The following is a 23716-nucleotide window of genomic DNA, read 5'->3' as shown; positions in this document are numbered from 1 at the left end:
ATTGTCACAAGTATCTTTTAATTGTTTGTACATTTTCTACCGGATAAATACATTCGTTACGAATTTACGATACACGCAATAAAATGTAAAGTCATTGAGGGTAAAATCTTCAAATCAATGGCATGTACTCTTCCCCTTTCAGGCAGTTCATCCGAAGAGACAATGAAATGAAAAATTAGAGGATAATGTTCATTAAAAAGCGCTGGGTCGCCCGATACGAAGTCCCTAAGACCTGCCCCCTCCCCCCCCCCCCAAAAAAAATCCGTGTTAGGAGTATTTTGTCTGACGATTCGGCAAATTTTGAAACAGCATTGCAGTTTTGGTGCTTGATGAATCTGATGCAGGTAGGAAGCTGTGCATAATTGATATCAGACTTTTTTTTTCTACATTTTTGACCCCTCTTCCCCCCTCTTTTTTTGTCACAATATGTCACACCTCACCTCAACCCCTCCTCCCTTGTCACATGACACGCTGTTTCCCCTAAACATATTCTGAAGAAAAATGCGTGATGTCACACTTGTTACCTTCCTCCCTTGTCACAGTGACATTATTTCACGCCCCCCCCCCCTCCCCCGTGGAAAACCCCTTCCTGTGAGTGCATGTGCTCAAATTTTGTCATTCGGTAAAATTCGAAGTTTCACCCGGCCAACTGAAAATCTCTCTCCCCCCTCCCCCTCCCCCCCCCGAAAATTTAAGTCCGTTGCGCCCTTGAATAAATGTAACAACTGCAAAATTGCGTAGGATTGGGCAGATGATTGATGTTGTATTTCTTTCCTTTTTAACTGTCGGATTTAAGTAATTTATTTCATTAACCATCAGCTTTATGGCAAGAAATAAAACAGATTCATGAGTCCCAAACATCCATCAGTCACTTTTACAGACCAGTAATACAATATGAAGAAGAAGAAAAAAAAAGAGCAATTCTATCTGCAATAGAAAAAATATTTAAAAAAGAAAAAAAAATAGCTGCAAATCCCTTCAGGGAAAAAAGCGAGGGCATATTGATGAGGCATGAAATAAAAGGGGAACGTTAAGAGCTCGAAAATTAAGTACGAAATGACCGCTACATTCGAGCGAAAGGGGGAAAATACCCGTTAAAAAGCAGAAACAGAGGGAAAATGTGAGGGGAAAAATTCAAATTACTCGTTTCACGGATGGTGGTCGAATATGCACCTGGGGAAAGCGCCACCACACATGTTTTCTCTTCATTCTGTTCGAAGTCAGTGCCTGAGAAAGAATGAACGCGTGCTTTGCTCGGTTTTTGTATCGTTTTTTGTTTTGCTTTTGGCAAGGAACTACAACGGACACAACTCCCGCGTAAAATTCTAAACTCTTGCTGGAATTTTATTTTTCCACTGACGCTGGCAACGGTAAGTGTTTGTTTATTTATTTCGAATTTCTTTTGGAAATGATGTTTGTTATGTTGACTGTTTTGCTGAAAAATGTAAAATGTGATTACTTTTTAAACGAAATATGAAGCGCCATTCTTGAACGATGAATTATAACAAATGTTGTTTGAAGCGCTTTTAGAACAAAAAGTTTAAATCAGCAGCGCAGCAATACTTGTTTCAGCCGAACATGATTTTAATTTATTCTAAATTCAAGTCATTGTTATTTTATCTTACTTAAGATAGGCAATGTTTTTTTTAATGCGTTCGGTTGTCATTTTTTTTTTTTTTTTAATGTGTTGTTCTACAGTGTATTAACTTAGTTTTCGCACTTAATTTATGAAGGTGTACGTTTCATTTTACACCGATGTCCTTTTTTTTTAAACCTCACTATCAAGTTTTAGTTTTCAAGTAAACGTTTTGGAAACTTTCCAGTGACAGCTTTTTTAGACAATTCAAGGAAATTCGTAATAAATTTGTATATTCTACGTGTATTTATATGAACTACTAATTAATTAATAATGGACACATACCTTGATTTTCTGACTTTTCCGTTTGGTCACCATTCCGAATAACAAACAAAATGCGTTGCAGTTTATTTGTTTTCAGTCCTTTCTATATTTTTGAGGGCAGTGTTACTTAACGCAAGGTATAGCAGGTTTTCTAACATTGAAAACTTCCACGAGGTGAAAATAACACAACATTCAAAGCTTCAAACGTGGTCCTCTGGCATGTCATGGCGGTATTCGAATGACAACAAATGACGTAAACAATGCTAGTAGTGAAAGTAAAAGTAGAGATGTTTTCATCATCGATGGCAAAACATCGATGATTGAAATGAAACATCGAACTGTTGACACACCTACCAAAAAACATCGATATGATAAAACATTTTTTTTTTTTTTCACTTTTTGTCATTGATTTAAAGTGAAACTTTTATGAAGTAATATGAGAGAGGGTCACGAATTAGGTTTTCGAACCATCAATGCAAACTGAAAAGTAAAAACATTTTTTGAGCAAGAATAAATAAATTTATTTTTCTTGATAACAACATTGTTAGAATTTTTAAAATTATTACAGTATATTTACTTAATTTCTTTTCAATATGAGGCATTGAGAAGCGAAAGGATGCAAGCGAACATTTTCAAGTTTTGCGTTAAAGATAACGTCCTTTTTTTTTTAATCATGCTGTACAGCAGCACCTACCGGGGGGGGGGGGGCTCGTACCATCTCTTGCCCCAAGACATAGGAGAAGCTCCCCTACTATTTGTACTGGTTTTCTCCAAATTTTTAATTTTGCCACTTACATCCCATATCACATATCATTCCTGCTGCCTCATATGATCATGACGCACAAATGCTCGAAAAATATGCATGCGTATTGAGATGATTGATTTTTGAATTAATTAAGTTTTCAGCTGTAATCCATGTTTTATTATAAAAATTAAATTTTTTAGTACATTATCTGGTTTTTGTAATTACTTGGATAAAAGAATCTTTTTTTTTTTTCACTAACTTTTACAACGAGCCCAGTTTTAAGGGAAAATTATTTCAAGTTAAACTTTTTTCTAGTGAAATACATAAAAATTTATTCCTTAAAATATTTAACATCATTTACGATCACGCATTTCCAAATTACAATTTTAGTAAGGCAGAGGATAGACAAGGTAAAACAATTCCCAACATCGTGATAACATGGGGGATAAAACTCCTAATTGGTATTTATTTCAAATGTTATTTTTTTGAGCAATCACGATTGCTTATTGCTTTCATTTGACTGTTTTGAGGTCCTATGATTTTATTTTCCCTTCAGCACCCTCCGCAGCATCACCGTCGACCGGCTCCTCACGATGCTGCTCCTCTAGCGAAAGCCATCTCCAAGTTGCGTCAATATCCTACTCTTACACGCATACATACACGCACGTACAAACAAACACATACACTACACACACATACATACACCTACACACATACACAAACACATACACACACACCTACACACAACTATCCACACACTCATGCCTGCACACAGACACAAACACATATGCCTACACACACATACACATTCCCCCCCCCCCCTACCACAAACACTCATACACACAACTACCCACACACTCATACCTGCACACAGACACAAACACACACGCCTATATATACACACACACACTAGTGATTGCGAAAAACATAATTTGAATTTCAGATGTCAAAATTGTCAGGGAGGTTTATTAATCAGGGGAAAATGATGGAAATATCAGGGAATTTCGAAAGCATAGCAAAAATTCAGAGAAAATTGATTAAATGAAGAAAAAAATATGTCTTTAAGAGTAGTTTTAATAATTTCTTAGACTTCTTATGCTAATTAGTTACTGGAAGCAAAGTATTTATTTGTTTTAGATTTTCTATTATATTTCCCTGCAGATAATTTAATACACTTTTTTTACTAAAAAAGGAGCATCTTTTCAAAATATATTTTTAATTAACAGCTTAAAACGTTTTAAACAATGCATTTTATTTAATATGCAATGGTTTTCAAATAGGGCAAAGCAAGGAAACCATTATCATTGGTAACGTAAATCAGGGAAATTTGGTGAACTTAATCAGGGAAAAGTCAGGGAATTTTTTGTCACAGTTCCTGTCGCCACACTGAGGGTAAAGGTGTTCCCCTGTTTCGTTGACACGAAATAGCCCCGGCCTCGGTTTTTTCACATTCAATCACACCTTTTAATATTTTTAAGGGGGGGGGGGAGGAAATTTGAAATGTCGGCGAAATTGGGGATAAACCACGGTAAATGGCGCTAAAGTTGCTAATTTTTTCGCCCTTTCTTCATATCTAGCCATTTATATTATTGAATACTTAGTACTCGCAACAGACCCTCCAAGACTGGTAGCATGGGCACGTAGAAAGAACCGTGCCCAAGGGGCCGCCTATAATTGGGGCAAACCTAACTTGGCAGCATCGTGAAGGCTACGCAGATCCCAATCCCAGCGTTACGACGAAGGTTAGGTTTACCCCAACTATAGTCACGGCCAATCACTTCTTCAGTTCATTGCTACTGGGCTTTCTTTTTCTTACCTCCAGTAAGTTATAGTTTCCTAAATGCAGACAAATAGTTTCAGTGATACAAATTAGAGGCCTAACGTTCAGAACTTTGTTTTCGAAAAGTCTTAAACTTTACATTGATAATATAAGCATAAGAAGACTGTACTTACAGGGGTGCCCACCTAAGGGGGGGGGGTCATGGTGCAGACTGTGCCATTGAAATTTTTAGGAGGGTTGTTTTGACGGGTATTTTTCTTATATTTTGGGAGCTGTTGCTTCTTTTTAAGGGTGGCCTTTCTGATAATTAGGGGTAGGGGTACCTTTGATTCTTAGTTTAATTTTCTTCCCCTTTCCATGTCATCTGGGAAAAAAATATTTATTTGAATCTTATGTATTTTCTGGCCTACGAGAAAAAGGAGTATGGCCCTCGGGTTAAAAAAAAAAAAAAACGTTGGGTATCCAGTAGCGTAACTATGGGGTTTAGCACCCCTGGCGAACTGAAGAAATTGCGCCCCCCCCCCCCCAAGGTCGCCCACGTGGGAAGTCACCGAAGGTCACTGTGACCTCCCAAAAAAAATTTTTTTTTTTGGAACATTTTTATTTATTGATTCGACAAATAGGAGGCAGCAATGTAATTTTTTTTTCTTATTTACTTTTTAGAATTGTTTTCAATGATGCCTAATGTGTGTGTGTGTGTGTGTTCCTTCTCAGTAGATTATATATACCCCCTCTAACTATTTTTCTTGCGAGTTTTTTTTTTTTTTAAATTTTTTATATAAAAGCATTTTTCAAACTCTATAATAAAAAAAAAACTCTTAATTTTTTTTTTTAATTAGTCGAAATGCCGCCCACCGGCTGCTGCGCCCCTGGCGAGAGCCACTCCTGCCAACCCCTAGTTACGCTACTGTGGATATCACTTCTCTAACGAAATAAGAACGAAGTTGTATTACCACGAGGATCAGGATCACCAGAAATATAGATTTTTGGGCGTGATTGTTAGAAAGTAAATAGTTTTTAGATAGTGTTTTTCAAGAGGTACATACAATGACAATACAATTACTTTTCCACATTATTCGCAACACGAAATTTTTAGTTTTCATACCACGAGATCAGCTTTTGGGTAGATGTGGCGAAAGCTCACTTTTTGGTAAAACTAAGCTGTAAGAAGGGTGGCCCGAAAAGATCGAAATTCTGCAAAGCACTTAGCCTTAATGCGGAAAATTTGTGACTCCCTAACACTAATTACTGTGCAAAATTTCGTGACTCTGAGTTAAATGTCACGGTGGTCTTGTGTAGATTTCTAACGAAAAGAAAACATAATATTGATTGCGTATATATATATATATATATATATATATATATATATATATATATATATATATATATATATATATATATATATATATATATATATTTAAAATTTTTTATGTTTTCTAAGAAAATAAAACTACAATTTGGGCAAACCTAACCACGCCCGCGCAGAGCCTGATCGGCACTGCCGTACAAAAGTCTTTTGAGCGCCTTTATGCAGTGGCGTTCGAGGAATATATAATTCACACCTGGAGTGAAGTTTTGTAGACAAATAATGTATGAAAAATACGTTTCACATTTAATTTATTTAAAAAACAGCGTGTAAATATTTAACTGTCTAATAAGGTGTACGTTTTTACTTCATATCTGAAAGTTATTTCGTGTTCAGTAGCTCCTTTACTATGCCAATGCGTTCAGGAAAAAGAAATATCTTAAATATCAAAGTTAACGCCACTCTAAAATATCTCTATTTGATGAATAATTAATCAAACGTTTATGCCTGTCAAAGCATGACAACGGAATACTGATTATATTTCTAAGTTGAAGTAGAAGATATTCCATCTTAAAATTTGAAACTGAAATCCTTTCCGGTGGAACCAATTATTCTGTACGGAATCGTTAAAAAGGCATTGACTTTAATATCTAAAATAGACATTGTCCAGAGCTCTTTTTTTAATTTAATGCACAAATAGTTGAAGAAAATGGGAGGGGGGAATCGAGTAATTATGGTCTCGTTACTTTTTGAAACTAAAAGTTAACCTAATTATTATCTACAATATATAAATATTACGCACACGTGTGCAAATTGTTATGCAAATGTGCTTACCATTTTTTTAGTGTATAAAAACATGAAGCAACCGAATTACCACCAACGAAAGTTAAAATTACGAAAATACATATTGCAGAAATTATAATACAACATAGTCGCTGCAAGGACAAAATGGGGAATTTTTCCGCCACCTCGTATTGTGCACTATAGATATACCGAAATAGCATTTACAGCTTCACTTCTTAGGAAGAAAACTGCTAATGTATGCATTAATTGGCATCGTTTTTTCAGTGAAAACGATTGCGTTTTTTAATAGTATGTTCAGACACAACAAGGCAATACATAATTTGTTCTGTTAGATGGGCCCCGAGACGGATTGTTTGTTTCAATGAGCAGTATGGTTTCACCGTCACCCTTTGATGTAATGAAAAGCCATTTTTTTTTCTTTCTTTTTTTGGTTGAAGAATTTTTTCCCCCGATTTGGAGCATTTTTGACTGGTAGTGCTCGGCACCTTTTTTTATTCTAGCGCCGTCGTGCTCCGCACGACCTTGCACATAGGGACGGCGCGGCCCTGAACCTAACCTGTTAGTATTGTGAAGGCTACGCAGATCCTAGTCATAGCATTACGACGCTACCAAGTCAAGTTTGCCCCAACCATAGTAAACTGCATTTTAGTTGTAAAAAATTAATTTTTCGAATTCAAATAAATAAATAAATAAACGGACAAAAATTGGATTTTTTCCACCGCTTCAAAACTTTTCGAAATTTTGCAACCCTCATCATGCAACATCTTTACAAAGACGAGTGTTTTTGTGCAACAGAAATATTTGAGCTAAAAGCGATGGAGGAAATTACATGTAAATAAGGGGAGACAAAAAAAAAAGTTCTACACGCTGAAGTTTAAGACCATTCCAATAATTGTAATGCATTTCGTTAGTATGTGCAGGGGCATCCCGATGCGAGTTCACGCAGGTCACCTTGACCCAGGGGAGTGCACAGGGGAGGGGGAAGGGACCCCTTTTGCCACGGGCCCGAGATTTCTAAAATGAAGGGTGAAATATATGTAGGGACGTAATGGTAAACAATATGGAAAGGGGTGAGGCGCAAAAGTCATTTTTGGCGAGCCTCAAAATTTCTGTGCACGATACCTGCCTTGACCTTCAAAAAATTTCGTTATTCGGCAGATTCTGCCTGGCAAATGGGCAAAATTTTCGTCATCGGGCAAAATTTGGAGTTCCATTCGGCAAAATTTTCGTCATTCGGCGAAATGTGGAGTTCCATTCGGCAAATTGAGAATTTCCAGCCTCCCAAAAATTTAAATTCGGGGCGCCCCTGTGTATAGGAACTATCGTCCAAATTTTATTGAATCACATTTTCATGAATTTTTTTCTAAAAACGATTTATTCCTGTTACACGCAAAGAGATTTATTTCTAAAGAACCAACTAATGAGCGTAAGATGAAAAATGAAGGGCGGAAAGAGAATACATATTCCTGTCAGAGTCATCTTTCAACCGAATTACATACATTCAGTGGCTTTAAGATTTTTTAACTCTTCTTTGCTGGCCTTGGAATAAAAGTTTCATTCATGAAACTTATACAAAAATATAATCTCCATAATTTACTATCCGGAAAAAAATAATGGCACGAATTTAAAACGGTTTCTTTTTCGAGGTCAAAAATCGAAACTAGTTCTGGGTGTAAATTACCACTCATTTGCTACGACAGTCGTTGAGTAAAAATTATCCAACAACAATGATTCCTCTATTTTACTGCATAAATGATGCTGTGAATTTGGACAATATTGCTTTTTTTATTTGTGTATTTATTTATTTATTTTTGAGTTAGAGTTAGAAGCATGAGATTCATTTCTACAAAAAATTCAGCCCGATATAATTTATGTTTGTATACGAATCTTACCCATAGGTGTTACAGCAAAAATAATTCAGGCGAGCTTTTATTTAAAGCTTGTATGTTAGTTAAACAACAGACATAAATGGTTTTACTGTGATAGAAATCGAAGTCTATAAACTGTATGTACTTCTAATTCAAGGACGGATCCAGAAAGTATTCAAGGAGGGAGCAATCGATTTCACACATTTTTTTTTTTTTTACCCTTTTACTAATTTCCAAACCTTCACCTCCTAACATCATGGAAGATTGTCTCAAATTAAATTGTTTTTTTTTTTTTTTTTGAACTTCTATTTCTACAAATACCCGGAGGAATGAATCCCATCCTTCCTTTACCTTAACGTCATCGGTGTAGTATAATTTTTTATTTTTAGACTTCAATTTTAAAAAACTTTCCCGAACCCCATTTAGTTACCGCTAAGATCGTCTAAAATTTAAGTTTTTGGAATTTCGAAAAACTTTGTGTACAAAGTTCCGATCCCTATCACTAAAGTGTTACGAGATGTGCTCCAATTGCGCTTTTAAGACTACAATTCGGACAAAATTTCGAGGGAGATCCCTCTCTTTTGTAACATAAACGAAGATCGTATAAAAATTATGCTTTTGGAACTTCAGTATCTAAAATATTCCGAAGTTGAGTTCCTGCATCTTGGCTCAAGGACGGGGCGATCGCCCCTCCTTTGTATCCGTCCTTGTTGTAACTCCATGATTTTAAACTTTCAAGTATAGTAGATTCTCCTTATTTTGACCACTCATGGGGCCGAACTAAAGTTTTCAGAATTATGGTTGGTGTTCATTACTGAGAAAGACTGGATAACGTATATTTGTTCAACGGGAGCAACAAAATGCTTTCAGAATATCGGGATGTTCACACTTTAGGGAGTCTTGTGTTTAGAGATGTGCTCATTGTAGATACTCTGTCAAAGAGCTCATTGTGTTAAAGAAAATAAAAGTCTGTTACAATGAGCGTTTCCTGCAGTCGTTAAATATGAACAAATAATTATGTAGTTAATAAATGCAACTTGTATAAAAATGAAGAAAGCATATACTTGGGCTTTCATATGCAAAATTTTAAGGGGGGCTCGGATATTTCCCCCATCGTTTAGCAGGATATTTTCCCCATGGAAATCGATTTCAGTACAGATTAGAGTTATTAAAATTTGACATTTTCAATGACTTATTCATTAATGGCTGGGTAACAATTGTTTTGACATTTTTACAAAGAAAAAAGTGCTAAAAGCAAGGAAGTTCTCGTATCTAAGGGCGGGGGGGGGGGGGGGGGCTTAGGTCCCCACTTGACCCCCCCCCCCATATGGGCGCCGATGAGCATATAAGCTCGAAAAATAGCGTCAACTGTAATGAAAAGGATTTTTTTTTCTTTTTTTTTTGGTACATATGTTTTGTATATTTTGCCCTTTAAATACGTGAATTTCGTCGATTTCTTGGCCAGCTCCTGTTGTATTCAGCGAATAATTTATAGATTAGAGCTAGACATCATACTGCCTCTCAGAATCAATTGAATTCCGACAGAAACAATCCCCTTCCCTCTTTTTACTTCCTTTTACAAAAAAGGAAGTATTGTAAATTCGCGAAAAAAATTTCACTCAAAAATCGGCCTTAATTTCCATTTTGCTCGCCCCTGAATGAATATTGATTTTTTTTTTCAACCCGACCACACATGAATACATGCCTAAGAACATATAGACACCTGAAGAATCCGATTTGACTATCCCCGAGTTAATTACAACGAGTTTTCTCGTGACGTCCGTATGTATGTGTGTATGTGTGTATGTATCTCGTATAACTCAAGAACGGTATGTCCTAGAAAGTTGAAATTTGGCACATAGACTCCAAGTGGAGTCTAGTTGTGCACCTTCTATTTTGTTTGCATTCGGATGTTCCAAAGGGCGTCTTTTACACCTTTTTGGGGTAAAATCGTTGTTAATTTCAATGTAATCTCAAGCGGTGATATAATTTGGCAAACACTTGGCAATATATCGCCAAGCTTTTGGTCGCCAAGTTTTGTCGCCAACTTGGAGACGAATTTGGCGGGTTTTTTTTTTTTTTAAATCTGGTTTCAATTTGGCCATATTTAGAGAGTTAACCATTGAATCACATTAAAACTGCCACTATTGGGAAAATGTATCTGTATAAAACGCTTTCTTTGCTTCGGTTCGCAACAGACTTGGAATGAAAGTATTTAAAGTGTTTTTTTTTTTTTTTTTTGCTCACTCCGAGGCACTATTATCTTTAAATTGGAGTAAAGGTAAGTCATGTGATGCCCACATCAGTTTGTTTTTTTTTTTTCTCACCAAAATTATTGCAGTGATTTCAATCAACATTTCACATCTTGTGAACAGCGTTTTGTTGAGTCACTCTCAATTCGTGATCATTTCTTTTAGGAACACAGAACCGGGTCGTTTGTTCTTTATGTCCCCCCCCCCTTTTTTGTGATGTTCTATTCTTTTGTCAATTATTTTGAAGGGAGTTATTTTTCCTATGTCTCACTAGTACGCAGTTTCTCAGTGAAAAAAAAAACAACTTTCGCGTGCTCTCAAGAACGAGTAGACACGACTTCAGGTTCACATATCATTTGATTCACCTTTGATGAGGTCTTGTGAAACCGAAGAACACAAGGGTGTCCATAAAAAAGAGAAAGAGAAGTAAAGTGACTATCTTAATAATAAGACAGCCAAAAATGAAGAAGTGTCTACAACAGCGTTTCTTAATTTCTTTGGCAAATGGAATCCTTTTGACTTTCGTTTTTTGAGCAATCACATTGCTTATTGTTCTCATTTGACTGTTTTTTAAATTCCTATGATTTTATTTTCGCCCCGCCTCCCTCTGCACCACCACCGTCGACCGGCCCCTCCCGATCTGCTCCTCCAGCGAAAACCGTCTCCAAGTTCCTATCCTACACATTCGCGCATGCATACACACACCAGCACACACACACACACCGACACACACTCATACCTGCAAACAGACACACACACACTCATGCATGCACACAGACACAAACACAAGCATACATACACACACATGCCTGCACACAGTAGGATTGTCCTATTTTGTCCAACTCGAAAAAAACCGTCCCGGACAAAATGTCATTTTGTCCACTTCGTCAGTAAACTGAAAGTTTTGAGTTAAAAATTTGAAGTTTGAAAATTATAAATAATTATATGGATTTTTCCTATTCAAGTAATATTTTAATATAAAAATAGCATTCATAAATCTGTATATAAACAATTGATTCTAAAATATTTTGAAGTGAAAAAAAAAAAAAAGTAAGATCAGTTTAAGTTTGTGTAAGTGTGTTACAAATTCAAAGGAGTGTTAAAATAAATTATAATGCATGTAATAGCATTTATAAAACAAGCACATCAGCTGTAAATTTTAAGATTTTTATCTGTGATATGGAGGTTTATTGCCCATAATAAGTGCATTTGTAAAATTAGAAAGTAGAAATAAAATGTTTTTAAAGGTTGGAGTTTCAAAACATTAAAAATCATATTTTTTAAAAAAAAGAGGAAAAAGAAAAACTACTTGATATTAAATAAAAGAAATGTTGGCATGAAGTGAAATCTGTTCTTGCAATACAAATACAAATGCTATGATCAGCAACAGGCTCTGACTAGGCTGTTCCTAGTCAATTTATTAGTTCCCAATGAAAATTAATGGCCCTTTTAAAGCTATCTACTCTCTTGCCTATTATAGCCTCTTCCGGTACACTGTTCTGAGTACCCACAACCCTAGTAAAGTAGTATTTTTTCTTAATTTGTATGACATTAACATATCCATAGCTATGCCGACTTCATAAACATTTTACTATGGGGTGACATCAATAAAAACTCGAAAAATATAACCGTTATAAAATATTTTTAGTTTATATATAAATCTTTGTTTCGTATGTATGTCTCCAAGCATTTCATTTGACTTTCCCCATTGAGTTCATTTTCTACTATTGTATATAATAGTCTAATCATGCCCAATAGCTTATTCACATTGTTAAATTTTATTACTTTTAAGTAAATTATGATCTATAATTAGCTACACCAATGTGTAATTAAATTTTTTTTTTAGATTTATGAAATTCTAAAGCTAATGATTCTATTTTAATTAAATGATTAATTCATAATAGAAAATGTATTAGAATAATATACTAATATTTTTACACCATAACAAAAAATTTATTGTATGTATAATCGGTTTATTTTTCATTTCGTCCATTTCGTCCAGTTTTGTCCATTTCGTCCCGTTTCTTCCGGCGTCCCGGACTTTTTACAATAAAGTGGACAAAATAGCCACCCTGGCACACAGACACAAACACACACGCCTACACACACACACACACTCGTGATTGCGAAAAACATAATTTGAATTCAAGACGTCAAAATTCAAATTTTTGAGCTATCACGATTGCTTATTGCTTTCATTTGACTGTTTTTGACGTTCCTATCATTTTTCCCACCGCCACCCTCCGCAGCATCACCGTCGACCGGGTGGGTCTTCACGATGCTGCACCTCTAGCGAAAGCCGTCTCCAGGTTTCGTCAATATCCTACACTTACACGCATACATACACGCACCTACACACATATACATATATACACCTACACACACATACATACACCTACACACATACACAAACACATACACACACACACTCATACACACAACTACCCACACACTCATGCCTGCACACAGACACAAACACATATGCCTACACACATACCCCCCACACATACACACAACTACCCACACATTCATGCCTGCACACAGACACAAACACACATGCCTACACACACACACATACCCCTCACACACAAACACACACGCTTACATATACACACACACTCGTGATTGCGAAAAACATAATTTGAATTCAAGATAACAAAATTCAATTTTTTTTTTTTTTTTTTTTTTTTTTTTTTTTTTTATTGAGCAATCACGAATTGTTCATTGTTTTCACTTGACAGTAGTTGACGTCCTTTGATTTTATTTTTCAATGCTTGATTTTATTTTTTCTATGCTAACTGCTCTGGTGCAAAGGCCTCCACTAGCATGTCCCCGGTGGTGGCGTCCATGTCCTCTGGTCCACGGGCCTTCGCGAGCATGTCCCTTCCCCTGGGCGGTGGCGTCCATGTGCCTCGGAATCGGAATCCATCCACTATAATATTAAAATCTGTTCGCGTCCGTCTGTCTGTCTGTCTGTCTGTCTGTCTGTCTGTCTGAAGATCGATCTTCTCGAGAACCACTGCGAATCGGGAGTCAAACGAGATACGGATCAATTCGAAATTTTCCAAAGAAAACAATAGGACCAATCTCATAATTGTACGACTTTAATTAGCGGAGATATTAATTAAAACGTTAATTAACATAACGCTATTCAGGAATTTTTATTTCTTTCCTGTTGCCATTTTGCATATGGGTGAGCAAATAAAATTCTAATAATTGTGTCAAAAGAGATTCTTTTGGCTGCTGTCCAAATCTTAAAACAACGTTTCCATCTAGAATTTCATTTTTAATTAGTTTAAAATTGGTTGCTCTATTCGGACATTTATCGTCTGTCCTTTCTTATTTTTTCACATTCAACGTTCTTAACTCTTTTCAGCATATGAAAAATGTTTCTTTAGTAATGTTTACTGATTGAAGTGTAAGTTTATCATTCACCGGCCTCATATTTGGGTACATTTAGGATGTGCGACTAATTATGTTTATTTTGTTGGACTTTTTTCCGTCACATGGGTGAGTTTTCGAATTGTAATAAATCTCTTTTTCCTTCCTGTTTCAATTTTTGCAATACAGATTGTATCGTTAAAAGAACACGTTAAATTAAGATTGTTTGGATCTCTTTAAGTGAAACAGAGTTGAACAAAAAAGATTGTTTTTAAGGATTTTAACTAAAGCTTAATTGGAATCTGATGGCTTAATATTAAATTAATACTTATTGGTATTTAATAAGTCTTGGTGCTTTAGTTTCACGTAATCAACAAAAAAGTGTGTGCCATTTTATGTAAAAAGCTGATTGTAATTGTACATAAATATTTCAGATATATTCTATCAGATTTAATTCAGTTTAAAGTGAGCACATATTATAGTTGAGAATGCATATATTTTCATCTTTTGTGCTAATTGAAAATACTCATAACTTGTATTATTGATAAATATGATTAACGTCAAAGAGGTTTTTGCCAAAAATATGCTCTACTGGTGTTTTGCAAACCTTGCATTACGCGTAATTATTTACTCCTTAGCGCTTTAGAAACTGATGTCAGAATAATACAAAAACATCAATTGAACAGCTTTTTCATTTTTTAAGTAGCCCGTGCAACGCCGGGCACGCAGGCTAGTTATTTATAAACGGCGTTCTCTAATTTACATAATCTTTTTTACGTGAAAACGGTATCCATCACACAAAAGCCAGCATCCAGCTCTGACATTCATTTGAATTGTGACGACTTGAATTCATATTATGGTTGCGATAAAAGTCATTAGTGGAAGCGAGAAACCCAACGAGTAGAATCCTATCGCGATTTGTAATAAGTAAAACATAAGTTGAATTCAAGATCTCAAAATTCAAACTTTTTTTTTGTGGAACTCTGGTTTTTCTTCTACAGCATATCTGCCAATTCGTTCTGGAGACTCCCGAATTTTGTTTTACCTTCTCCCGAACTCCCTAACGAAGCAAATAACTCCCGAATTTTCATCAAAACAACCAAGTTCCCTAAAACTGGGATTTTTCTTTCATTAGAATTTGGAAATCCTTACTGTAAAACGATTACGATCACAAAAACGAAACCATTTTCTACACGAGTATGAAAATTCTTTGTATCCAATCATTTTTGAAACATATTTATCTCATTTCGTTCATATACAGTATAACCTCGAAAAAACGATTGTCAAGGAACAGGAAAAAGTTATTGTTATATCAAGGAAATTGTTAAATCGCGGAGCATATTAGACATTCTATGCAGTCAAATCTGGACCAGTGAAATGTATCCTTAAATTGAGGAAATCGTTGAATCGGGTATCTTTAAATCGAAGTTATACTGCATTCTTCTGTTTTAAATTTCAATTACAAAAATTCAAATAATAATTCAAATCTTAAAAAACTGAACAAATGAAAATTGACGTGTTTCAGGATTTTTCTGAAAATACTATTGATAGGGATAAACCATCCTTCGCAATATTAACTAGTGATGTTCCGGATATCCGTATCCGTATCCGCGTATATCCGAGGGAAAATAAAGATCTGTATCCGTAACCGTTACTTTTTTGACGGATCTTAAACGGATCATTTCTATTCTAAAAAATTTTAAATATTTGAATACAAGACTCTTAAATTCCGTTTAAATTAGGTTTTATTCCCTATTTAAATTATAAGGTATCATTTCAGAAGCCAATTTGTCCCCCCCCCCCCCAGTTGCAAAAAGAAAGGGGAAATAAGTTTTAAAAGTGTGTATCAGTATGTCTTTTTGTGGCACCGTAGCTCCTAAACAGATGAACCGATTTTGATAGTTCATTTTCCGTTCAAAAGGTGACTTGATCGAAAGTGTTCTTAGCTTGGTCTCGTTTTTGTAGAACTTTACCGGAGATATTAATTAAAAACCGATTGAACGTTTTTCACAATTATGGTAGTAAAAATTTACCTGTACGTTAAAAATGTTGGCTCTAATTGAAAGAATTAAGTTTTCTGCGTTTGATATTTGTTTGGAACTTCCAAGTTATGTACAGTAGGAGCTATAATCTTGTAAAGTAAATTTTAAATGCAATTCTAAGCCTTTATGCGCGTGATTAGTAGCGATTTCATAGTCGGAAGATAAGGAGAAAAAGCTCAATGATTTAAAATTTTTACCTGCTGTCAGTTCATATTTGTTAACAAATGTATGTTCTGACCCGCGAAATTCATCTTAATATGAGGTCGGCTCTCTGGGACATGTTTTGTTTTTTTAATTTTTAATTTAATATTAGTTTTTTTAATTGATTTGGGGTTTCTGTTATTCTTCATTTTTGTTTTTTTCGGCATCCTTTAAAAAAGTGAGACTAAATTCTCTATTTACTGTTTGTAAAGGTGTTCCCGGCTCTGTATTTCGTCGGTCGGAGGAATGGGTCAGCGCTGCATTTATGCTAAAATAAAATGGGAAAAATTATTTCTAGCCTGTCCAATAGCAGCTTTACACTCTTGCTCCTGTATCCTACATCTACGGATTAAGCTAGAAATATTTTTTCACATTCCATCAGGGCAGCGCTGACCCATTCCTTCCAACTCTCCCTCAATTTTTTACGGAGATTTCTTTTAAAGAGTAAATCATAGTCTTGATTATATTTTTGCCGCAGTTACCTTCCGTAACAAATTGTACACTTGGATAGTTGAATTGGATAAAAAAAATATATCCGTATCCGTACCCGCGGATCTTGACACTAATGATCCGTATCCGTATCCGCGGATCTACTTTTTAGCCTACTTTCCCAGTAAAAGTCAGAAAAAGAAGAAAAAAGCATGAAAGAAGGCTTAATGCATCTTAAAAATGTCTCAAAAAACAAAAAAAGTCCAAAATAAATAAAATAATTAAACAAATATTGAAAAATTAAAAATTGGAAAGTAGAGTATTGAGATGGGGAAAAATGTCTGTCGGTCTGTCTGTCTATCCATCCCGCCTAATAACTTTTGAATGAATAGTCCGATTCGAACAAGCTTTTTTTCGTTCGAAAGATCTCGGCGAGGACACCTCATTCCCATATTTCACTTTTTTATTTGAACTATTTTTTGTTCAATTTTGAACAGTTCAAAAAAACTTAACATTAGCACCTACGGGGAAATTCAAGGCAATTCCGAACTGTGAGGCGAATTTGCTTCAAACAAACTTTGTAGGAAAAAGCGTTTGATGAAAAACTTGTATATAAAATATCTTTTTGATTTCAACAATTTTCCGTTCAATTTTGAACAGTTCAAATCCCTTAACATTAGCGCCTACGAGGAAACTGAAAGTCAATGTAGATTCCGTACTTGAAGGCGGATTTACTTCAAACAAATTTTGTTGGAAATAGCTCTTGACGCCAAACTCCAGACTTCGACTCCGAGAATTGAGGGGCACTTGACTCCGACTCCTTGGCCCGACAATTAACCCCGCGACGGGGTAAAATTGTGAGGAAGGATTTCCCCCAATAAATAGTATTTTCAGAAAATCTTGAAACACATCAACTTTAGTTCGTTTAGTTTTTTCCAAATTTTCAATCATTATATGAATTTTTGTACTTAAATTTGAAATAAAAGAATATATTGCGCCCTTTAATACCCCAATTATCATATATTTAAGGTTATATTTCACATCGTTAATAGTGTTTATATTGCCGATAAAAAAATACGTTTTATCAATGTTTTAAAGCGTTCTATCAATCTGCAAAGTTTTATTCAAATCGCGGCCTGTGATACTTGGGTAGGGTTACTTGTAAGTAAAATAACAGAATGGTTGTTTATGGATATGGATTTGAAATAACTGATTACTTTATTTTCGAATTATTGAATTGTTTATTTGTGGATTAGAAATAACAAACGCAGTAACGCCATCTGCATACTTTTATTAAACGTTCAAGAAACGTAGCACTTTCCTTGACATTTATTAAAATATGTAAATGATTAAAGTGAAGGAGTTGAAAGAGTCAATTTTTTTAAGTGTAAGTCAAATGCCTTTAGGGAGCTTACATCTTGCTCCACTTATTTATTTAATTGCGGTACCCGCACGGCTTTGCCCGTAGTAGGATATTAAAAGGCCATTTGGTTCGATTGTATATTTACAAATAATGGATGATGAATTTCTCGCCAATATGGCTGTGTTAATTACTCGTCCATGTTATGATAATAACCTCGTCCATGTTGTGGTAATTCACTCGGTAAAATGGGCTTAAAATCGGAATAGAAAAACAACAAAATCGAATTTTCGAAAAATCGCTTCGAGTTGCTCACCCATATGCACGAACTAATTTTGTGCCAAATTTCATGAAAAACGGTCTTGGCGCTACGCGCGTTACAGAGATCCAGACACATAGACTTTCGGCTTTATTATTAGTTAAAAGATTGACGGGAAAATTCTATCCAAGTCATCGTATCGGTTCATAAATAACGAACTCCTCCCATTCTGCTGAAAATTAGTTGACCATTAAAGCGAATTTCAGTTCTTATTTACGCGAGCATGTGGTCAAATGAACTCGCAGTAATGGAAATCTTACTGCGATTGAAAGTCTGCCTCCACCATAGATTAACTCCACTTTAATCTTAATCAAAACTTCGTGTTCATTAATATTTATTTCTTTCTTTCTTTTCCGAGATTTCTCCAGCCCTTCCCTTCTCCCGGTGAATAGTTGATTCCAACCAATTAGCAGGCACGCCAAGCCATGATTGATGGATCACGCCTCAAAGCAGTGAAGCGCTTGATGAGATTCGGGAGGAGATGGTTCTTGGGTTTGGCGACAGTTTGGGGATGCCTGGGAGCAATTTCCTGTCGATCCTTTCTCTGTTTCTATAAAAGTTCAAATCGGTCCCATCGAGAATGGCGCCTGCGAAATTTCGTATCTCAGATATCGGGAACCACTTAGTAAATTTGCTTCCTTTATAAGGGGCACATCTAAGGAGGAGATTTGCAGACATACCCCACCCCTTCTCGAAACTAGGGCCACAGAGAGCCAAGGCGAGCCCCCCCCCCCCCCCCCCCGGGGATATGGTTAAATTTTGGAACGGTAAAAAGTCATTTTGAGTCCTTTTCGAAGGCCGCAAAAGTAATTTCTGCGTTTCGAGCAGGGCGGACGAGAGGTCATGTCAGCTTAGTCGGAAACTAGAAGCACGGGCCTTGGGGGGGGGGGGGGGGGCGATGACACTGACGCAAAAAAAAAGAAAGAAATGAAAAAAAAAGAAAGGAAGAAAGTAAATTGGGGAGGGGCAACTCCGAATAAGAGAAAACGTAAAGATTAAGTAAAATTTACTCTTTTGGTGTTTACTGTTGTGGCACTTGAAATATAGTTAATTGCTTTCCAGTAAGCAGTTTTGATTTTTTTCTCCCCTCTTTTTTTCTTCTTTTCTACCTCTTCTCCCTCCCCCCAATTTTCTTCTTTCCCTTCCCCCTTTTTTCTTCTTTTCCCCTTTTTCTTTCTTTCTTTTTTTTTTGGGGGGGGGGGCGGGAGGGGACCGCCCCCCAAGGGTGGAAAATAAGAAAAAAGAGGGGAGAAACAATCAAAACTGCTTACTAGAAAACAATTACAGTCGGACCTCCATATATCGAAGTAGCAAACTGCCGGAAAAAAATTCGATATATAGAAATTTCGATACATAGAAGCAATCTTACTTTATCATAAAAATATCCTAAAACATTAAAATTAAAACTAATTTTCGTACATGAAACCCAACTTCTAATTTAAACGAGCATCGGATTAAATGAAAGTTAATAATTAAAAATTTAACAGAAATTGCATTTTTGCTCCTTCATACACCTTTATTTTTCGGAAATTTAACTTGAACCGCCACATTAGGGAATTTTCGTTTTAACAATGTAATCAAGAGAAAAGTAAAAAATCAATCTACTTAACTTGAATGATTTTTACTGAAGCTAAAAATACTAGGAATGATAATCAACAGACAAAAGGGATAACTTGAAACTGATTTTAGTGTTACTGGTTGCAACTAAGATTTGAAATAAACTTGAGGGAATGTAAGAACTCCAGAACGGAACAACGACCCTGTCTACACACCCCTGAACCCCATATTCCTTATGAGTTTCGTAGCAACATTTAGTGATCATAATTTTCTCCGCTAACCTTCATTTTTCATGAGACAAACAGTCTAAAATGGAAAAAAACCTACGAATGTCTCAAAATTTTTTTAGATACATAGAAACTTTTTCAATATATAGAAGCAATTTTTCTATGTAATGAGCATAGAAATTTGCTGGGATTTCGATATATAGAAAATTTTGATATGTGGAAGTTCGATATATAGAGGTCCGACTGTAACTATACTTCAAGTGCCACAACAGTAAACATCAAAAGAGTAAATTTTACTTAATCTTTACGTTTTCTCTTATTCGGAGTTGCCCCTCCCCAGTTTTCTTTCTTCCTTTCTTTATTTCTCTTTTATTATTTTTTTTTCATTTCTTTCTTTATTTCTTTTTTTTTGCGTCAGTGTCACCGCCCCCCCCCCCCTCCAAGGCCCGGGCCTTTAGTTTCCGACTAAGCTGACATGGCCTCTCGTTTCGCCCTGCTCGAAACGCAGAAATTCCTTTTGCGACCTTAGAAAAGGACTCAAAATAACCTCATCCCGTTCCAAAATTTAGCCATATCCCTCTCCAAAAAAAAAAAAAAAAAAAAAAAAAAAAAAATGGCTGTGCCACTGACCGTATTTCACAAACACTCCATTAACTAGAAAAGAGTCTCATATTAAGCAGGATATTTGTCTTATTAATTAGAACTCATTTAAATATCAAAACTGAAACTTCTCAAAAAAATCGCCATAGTAAAAACAAGATGAGTTACTAAATCATTAGATTAGTGACCCATCACTAATCTAGGAATCTCATAGCAACGAGCCCCTCACTAACTACACGATCTGCTGTGCTACATATTAAAAATGTTATTTCGATATACATAACCTCTTCAAAGGCAATAATTTCGTATACTTGGCTTCATAACTGTCTAAAACTTTATCTTCATTAATAATTTTATGGTAATGTATTTAATTTCCCTAGAAAAAAAAGTAAATAAAAATACATGAATCCAATTTTTTCACAGAGAGCAATAAAACATTTTCAAGAGAGCTCTGAAAGAAAAAAAGCTTTGATGCAAGTCTGGCGGGTCTTTGCATACAACACAATTTCACAACTCTGTAATAATAATGTAAATTTTCTCTACTGCGAAAACTATTTTTTTTTTAACTTGGGGAAAGTAAGGCATTTTTATTTTTTTAAAACAAATAACTGGAAAGATTTTAAAAATATATCTTTTATTAAAACTTCCGCTAGTTTTTTTTATCGCAAATCAAAGAAAGTATGGCAAGAAAATATTGTTAAACAAAATATCGTTTATTGAAAACACTCACTGACGCATTTACAATTTTTTTTATAACGCAGTATATAGTTTTGTTGTCTTTACTAATAATAAAGCTGAAAGTCTCTCTGTCTGGATGTCTGGATCTCTGTGACGCGCATAGCGCATAGCGCCTAGACTGTTCAGCCGATTTTCATGAAATTTGGCACAAAGTTAGTTTGTAGCATGGGGGTGTGCACCTCGAAGCGATTTTTCGAAAATTCGATGTGGTTCTTTTTCTATTCCAATTTTAAGAATAAAACTATCATAAGATGGACGAGTAAATAACGAAATTATCATAACATGGAACCGTAACATGGGCACAAGCCAACTGGCGAGATACGAAATTATCATAACGTGGAACCGTAACATGGGTGCAAGCCAATTGGCGAGAAAATTCACCATACATTATTTGTAAATATACAGGCGAACCAAAAGACCTTTTAATTTTTCTATTACGGGCAAAGCCGTGCGGGTACCACTAGTATAGAATAATCTTTGAGAAGCCATTTGTATGAATGCATTAGATCCTGATGTTCAGTTTTCCCTGTAACTCAACAAATAAAGAAATTTTATTTTGCTTTTTTTTCCCCATATATAAGTTTCCCTATAGACTGATTCTCTTGTTTTGGGTACAATTTTGAGAGTTCAAAGTTTTTCTTCGGGAAAAAGGACTCCACGAGTTGTAACTTAAGAAAATATTGGTTTAAAAAAGAAGAAAATCATAATAAATTTTTTGTTTTGGTTTGCTTTTTTCTTTTTCTTTTTTTTTAATCAAACGACTGATGAACGATTATTTTTTATTTAAAAAAAAAAAGAAATAATTCGTGTGACATTTCGTTATCTACCGAAAAATCAAAATCTTACCAAGGAGTCCGGAAAATGCACTTTGCTTTTAGAATAGCAGTTTCCTGTAATGGTTACTTATATTAATTGACTGAATGTTACCTTACGGCTCGAAAAACTGTTTTCATCTTATAAAAAATTTTAATCTACATTTTTCTTTTCACATCCTGCTTTGAACATAACTGGATATGAGAAACTTTGATCAGTCGCACTCTTTACATTTCAGAATATTGTAAAGAAAATCTTCAATATTGAAAAAATCTTTTTTCTTTCAACACAGAAAAATAAACAAATAAATAAAGCATGAATACATGTAAAGAAATTGATTGGTTTTTTTCTTTCGCTCGGAGTAATATGCAATATTTTGTTCATGAACAGGTTTATTTTCGAACATCGATTGATTGATTGGCCCCTGAGGCAACCTTAGTCAGGTTTGATAACTTTCGATGGATTTTACTTTCGCTTCACCCTTTATCGCTTACTCTTTCACGCTGAAAAATTGTTTGCATTTTCAGTTTCGGTTTTTAAGAAGAGTTTCGAGGCAAACGTGAAGTAGGGGAATATCGGGCAAAGTGAAATGGTGAAATATTTACTCTGCTTTTACTGCCAATTATCTAGTAATATTTTAACTATGTAGTAACATATGAGGCAGTGAGAAGCAAAGGGATGTAAGTGGACATTTTCAAGTTTTGAGTAAAACGCGTTTAAAGAAAAGACCCTAAGTAGGCTTTCATTGATTTTTACTTTCTTCTATATTCTAATATATAGAAGAAAGTATTGGATTCGTGCAAATTTTCGAATTTCGAATTTTGACGGATTTGAACGTTTTGAGGTGTGCTGAGTCCATTTCGACTATTTTTGGAAAATGTCTGTCTGTCTGTGTGTGTGTGTGTGTGTGTATGTGTGTGTGTCACGTCTGTGTGTGACCAGTTTTTTGTGGCCACTCTACAGCAAAAACTACCGCATGAAATCGAACGAAATTTGCTACACATATGTGCCCCTGTGTGAACTTGTGCCCATTGGTTTTTGGCGCGAATCCCTCCAAGGGGGGTGGAGCAATGGGACGTTTTTTGAGTTACGCGTGCTTGCTATTCCCCAGGAAGTAACTGGCGGAATCAAACAAAATTTGGTCCATATGTTGCCATCAACAGGAACAGGTGCCGATTCAATTTTGGTGTCAATAACTCAAACGGGGTTGAGCTATAGAACGTTTTTTGTCGTCAATTGTGACTGCTGTATCTCAAGAAATAATGAACGGAATGAAAGAAAAATTTATCGGCAAGTAGCCCTTAGTGGGTATAAGAGCTGATTTTATTTTGGTGTCAACAGCTAGAAAGGGAGTAGCGCAATCGCCCGTTCTTTTTTTCCATTGTGAGTGCCCT

General features: G+C 35.4%; 1 protein-coding gene across 1 annotated transcript in view; it reads left to right on the top strand.

The window, feature by feature from the left end:
• Nucleotides 1-1207: 1207 nt before the first annotated feature.
• The window catches only part of LOC129225051 (uncharacterized), a 99294-nt gene continuing 76785 nt past the window's right edge, over nt 1208-23716 (top strand). The window contains exon 1 of the mRNA XM_054859597.1: nt 1208-1370. The gene's annotated coding sequence lies outside the window, so the exon portion shown is untranslated. The remainder of the gene's footprint in view (nt 1371-23716) is intronic.

Source organism: Uloborus diversus, chromosome 6 (assembly GCF_026930045.1).
Source record: "Uloborus diversus isolate 005 chromosome 6, Udiv.v.3.1, whole genome shotgun sequence".
Lineage (NCBI taxonomy): Eukaryota > Metazoa > Arthropoda > Arachnida > Araneae > Uloboridae > Uloborus > Uloborus diversus.
The sequence above is the reverse complement of the archived record's forward strand: the minus strand, read 5'-3'. Positions and strand labels throughout refer to the sequence as shown.